This window comes from Pelmatolapia mariae, linkage group LG18, assembly GCF_036321145.2.
Source record: "Pelmatolapia mariae isolate MD_Pm_ZW linkage group LG18, Pm_UMD_F_2, whole genome shotgun sequence".
Taxonomy (NCBI): Eukaryota; Metazoa; Chordata; class Actinopteri; order Cichliformes; family Cichlidae; genus Pelmatolapia; species Pelmatolapia mariae.
This window is the reverse complement of record NC_086243.1, coordinates 34,200,408-34,205,697: the sequence shown is the minus strand read 5'-3', so window position 1 is coordinate 34,205,697 and position 5,290 is coordinate 34,200,408. Positions and strand designations below refer to the sequence as shown.

Here is a 5,290-nt window from a genome sequence, read left to right as displayed (position 1 = left end):
AGCCATGGATGGTGTTACCCAGATAGCAAGGAAACATTGAAACAATGTTGAGTCAATATCAGGTGATGTCATTGAACCAACGTTGAGATCTGACGTTGACCCAACGTCACTCTTGCACCCATTTTTAATGTTGAAACAACGTCAGGTTTTGATGTTGAATCAATGTTGAAACCTGACATTGATTCGATGTTATATTTTCTAACACTGTTGACATTGAAACAATGTCAGATTCTGATATTGAAACACTGTTGAGCTATGGTGTTGATTTTCCACCTCTTTCGCACAGTTGCTTTTTATTGAAAAAAAAACAAAAAAACAAAAAAGGTCAATAGACATGTATCATTTGCAAAATACTTTATTAAAAGACAAAGTTTCCTATTTACATTTCTATGTTTCACGTCACTTTTTATCTCTGCGTGCCACCCGTACGATCTGGAGCATATCTGAGCCATTTCTGGACTGCTTGAGCAAAGACCAACTCAGACATAGAGTTCGCCCCTACCTGCTGCGCCAGGCCATCTAGGACAAAAATAGACACACACACAAAAAAAACAAAGACAAAAAAAGGGAATTAGAGCACATGAATAAGCTCTTGTTAATTGTCTTCAGCAGGGAGAAAGTATGTAAACTCCTAGGCTGATAAACATGAAAGTCATCAGGCGTAAATCAGCAAACTGCCGCATTTGATTCCCAAAGAGCTATAAGCTGAAAATGTGATATGTCTTAGCATGGTGTGCCGTGTATCCTTTAAAAAAAAAAGAAAAAAGAAAACATGGGGTCCTCGGGCTGTACAAAGTGTACAACCCGAGGACAAAACAAGCCGAAGACCAAAGACTCCATCTCCAGATTAACCGGACATGAAAGTCTTGTTATTAAGAAAGACAAAGTAATATAGCAAAAAACAGACATAGGAAATGTGAAATGCACCCAGCACATCAATTGATCCCTTTATTGTTCACTTTAGGCTCATAAAACTACAATAAATGTTAAAACTTACCAAATATGCATCTGCACAGCGCTGTCTCTTTAAATGCCCTTTTTTGCTTTGTCTGGTCCTTGGTATTTTTCCCCTGTCCAGTTGAGTACAGAGGCCAGCTCCTTTGTAATGGCATAAACCATTACACGGCGGACTCGCACCTCCAGTGTGGTCCAGCAGCACCAATCAACGCAAAGCGTCTCACCTATAGACACATTTTAAGAGATGGAATTAGCGTGTCTCATGTCTTAAATGTGTATGCAAGTGCTTGTGTGTTTACTTCATGTAATTGATGATAGAAACATGTCATTTGGTTTTCCCTAAAGCCTGATTTTCAAGTCATACAAAGAATAAACCAAAGTATTGGCAGTACAATGTATTTCTATTCCCTTTTGTTGGATATTCATTTGTTAGTTCTTGTAACTGCTAAAAGTGTTTACTAGTTTTTGCCTGTCACATATATTTGTTATACCATGTAAACTGTGAAATTCCAAGATTTTCAAACTTGCCTTGTAATAGTGGCCTCACAGAGTCTCTGGAATCTACAGAAAAAAAATCACAACAAGATGACATTCAGGAGTATAAACTGGTGTTTTGAAGATAAGAGTACAATGACATTGTGATGCAGCTTTAAAGCTTTTTTAAAAGCATACCATCTATAGGGAAGACATCAGACTCTGCATGCTGGCGAGATCGCAAAGCTGTGTCGGTTTGTGCCGGAGTGGCGAAAGGTGCCAAAGGCTGGGTGGGGCATTATGATGGTTGCTATCAGTGGGCTGGGGGGCAGACTGCGGAGTGATGAGGGCTGTTTAGAAAAAGATAATTTTTTAAGTATTTAAGAATACAGACAACTTGTCAAAAAAGTTTCCTTGTGTCAGACACAGATATGTACACAGACACTAGACAGTATTTTATTACCTGGTATTTTCACTCGAGGGGCCTGGGGAAACCGTTTTTTTGTAGGCTGCTCATCCTCTGAGTCCGTATATGTGTACAGGGGATTTGGTCTAAAGAAAATAAATTAAAAACGGTCTTAAGTAATTGTAAATATGCTTTTGGCATATTGTTTCCTAAAGTTAGTTTGATTTCTAACAACACACACAGGAAACAGAGACGTGCAAGAAGGTACAGTATACAATGAATTTTTGAAGTGCACAAGTGTACACGGCTTTGCATTTTTAAAAAGTTTACAAACTTCCACTTTTTGGACTATATTATGTGGTGATATTGCAGTATGCAAGCACCACAGATATGTATAAAAGACAAGATCATAAATTCTTAACAATCAAAGATATGTTTGTGAATAAAAAGGTTTTACTTGTGCTTTCTTTTAAGACTGGTCTGGGTTTCTTCTTCGGACTGAAGGTCAGACGTATCACAGCGTTCACGTGGATATCTCTGAAGACTGCGTTCTGCTTCGTGAAATGTGCCTGGAAATACAAACACAATGTACGGCCAGACATACATTACGTGTGGACAAAAGGTGCAAACGCATAGAAAAATCAGCGGTGGACGTAGCCTTATTCATTATTCAAGGCACAAACGGAAAGTCATGTACGCGTGCAACTTAAAGTTAGGTGAGCGTGCAACGTACAGTCACATGGGCACGCTGCGTGAGCATTCAAACTGAGTCTAAAGTTTTCGTGTGCGAATTGAAGCGAGTGCTCTCCAATCATCAAAAGTAACAAAGTCATTGAACACGTTTATACAGTTAACTTTACGTTTATCAATCATATATCACAGATTTAGAATTTTTTGTAGTACTAAGCAACTACAGAGCGAAAGTCTGGGTCAAGCGCCGAGGCGACGGCAAGAACAAAGGAAACCTCGAAGCGTTAAAGCTAGCTTTGTAAGGGAATATAACGAAGAAATTATGAAACGAAAATGTTTTCTTTGTTGATATACTTTGTTCGCAGTGCAATTTATTTGTTGCCGGATTGTAAGAAGTATAGACACAATTTCGGGCTCCCACATTTTGTGGGAGCAACGTAAATAACTGTAAAAAACTCGTTAATGTACAACATTAACGAGTTTTTTACTGTTATTCAAATGCAAACATGGAAATAACGAGTAGGAAAAAAAAATCATTCATTCTTACCTTATACTAATCGTGGTGCAGGCCAGTGCAGTGCATGAACTGATGCCTTCTCCGGTCAATTCCGCTGAGAGTAAATCAAATGTCCCGCTCTACTGTAGAAGACAATACCTGGGGGGGTGTACCAATGTGAGAGGGGTGCTGCGGAATAGTCCAAGTGATCGCTGCTTTAATTTCCCGGTCAACTATACATAAATTGCACGTAGACACGATTTTTTAAAGCTGGTGAACTAGACCAAGTCATTGATAACAAATGAACAATAAATCTACTTTCTCTGGTACTTTATACCCGATCAGTTGCAATGCAATTTAATGCTCAACTACAAATCGATGGTTTTTGATGGTGACCGGAGCCGAATGATCGTCAACTATAAATAGACGTTTTCTCGACGTTGTTGTTGTCACCTGGTCGACTATAAATAGATCAAATATCAATGACAAAAAAACAACGGTGAATCAACATCGTTACAACGTCTCTATAGTAAGACCGTCGGTTTACCACAGTATTTCAATGTTGTTACAACATTGGCATTTCAACCCCGACCATATACGACGGTTCGGATGAAAAATCAACATAGATTCAATGTCGTCTTGCTATCTGGGTAAACTTCATTATCTGTATCTTTACCACACATTTGCCACACAGGTGTAGATACTGTAGGTTCAGTGAATGCTTAAATTGCACTGATTAGAATATACTGGACATTCAAAGCTAAGATTCAGCGCACTGTGTTAGAGGCTGGGATTGGATGAATTCATCATATATACAACCTTTGATCATCATTTATGTCCAGTTGAGAATGAATCTGTGCACTCACATATTAAATGAACTGAAATCAGTAGTGTGATCTCCAGTCTTGATATAAGGAATGAGAGAACTGACAGCTGTTATTTTAATCAGCCTGTCTCAGTTGTTTTAACTCTAAGTACCATAGAGTAATGTGGTAACATCTGGACTGACGAGTTTACTGTCAGCATTTTAATCGCTAGTTTAAAGGCTGTAGGTTGCAGCCATTGCTCTAACACTGTATAAATGTAACAGGCCTCAGTGCTGGTTCTAACAGTCTGAGCTGCTTCCAGCTTTATTTGTGAAGAGCACAGCAGCTTACAAAACACGTAGCGAGCTCGTACAGCTGCGACGTAAAACTTTCATAAGCTAAAATGACCTTAAAATAATGGGGCTACGTGCGGTGATGCTAGCGTTAGCCATGTTAGCACGTTACCTTCAACAGGTGGTCAGACTGCGTAAACAGGCACTCAGTCAGAGGTTGGGCTCTCCGTTTCGCTGCCGAGTGTAAATCCCGAGGCTGAACGGCCTTTGTACAAGCACACCCGCTTCATAGCAGGGCGAAGCTATGAGCTAGAAAAATCCAGGCAGACAGCCTGTGTCTGTCCAACCAATCAGAGAGCTCCTTACATCCCATGGTGTGGCTAATTTGAATAGCAGCAGGATTTTTAAAATGAAGTTGTTAATCCAACAGCTAATCCAGCAGCTAATCCAGAAGTTAATCCCTGAGTGAACAGGAAAGGGAAATGGATTTTGGAGTGCAGTTTATAAAATTGGAATTCAAAAATGTTTTTTGAAATGCAGTTTTTAAAAGCATTTTAAAAATCAGTTTATTAAATTGGAATTCAAAAATGAATTTACAAATGCAGAATTTATTCTACAATTCATTATTTAAGCACAGAATTCTTTATTTCGATGCGCGTGGCTCTTGTGGTCCTCCATATAAGGGGAGTCTTATTGTAAAGTGGTACCCATGCCCCAAAATGTATTTTGTAACGTATTCCGTTAAGTTACTGTTGAGACAACGTCGGTCTCGCAGAGATGGTTCCATGTTTTACACAATCCTTTTATTACCCATTTTCTTTAAGGATGCATCTGGAGATCAGCACACTGCATCCTGTCCTATTCTAAAGGCTGATCTGAAGAGTTTCACACAACAGCTACAGTTATAGTCTCTGGTCTCCTCCCCCCTACAGTAAACCCCCACAATGGAAAAACATTGGTACAGTGGCCAGGAGTGCTGACACCCTGACCCCCATCTCCTTTTAAGGTAGTGTCTGTTTACCCTTTGTCTGCCCCTCACCCTCAGTAACTCTTGCTTCCAGCCCTGGGGGTGGGGGTCAGTTGTTCTCCTGCCCTGCACCCCAGTTCTTTGTTCATATCCCAAGACTAATCTATTTGTATTCTTATACACTAGCAACCGCCATATTAT

The 5,290-nt window shown here is 39.7% G+C and overlaps 1 long non-coding RNA gene across 1 annotated transcript; it reads right to left on the bottom strand.

Moving 5' to 3' along the window:
- Nucleotides 1–414: 414 nt before the first annotated feature.
- Nucleotides 415–1,691, bottom strand: LOC135932225 (uncharacterized). Its single transcript, XR_010573337.1, has 4 exons — nt 1,630–1,691; nt 1,486–1,518; nt 998–1,181; nt 415–519 (listed from the first exon to the last, which is right to left on the bottom strand). It is a non-coding gene; the product is annotated as an uncharacterized LOC135932225 (long non-coding RNA).
- Nucleotides 1,692–5,290: the final 3,599 nt, after the last annotated feature.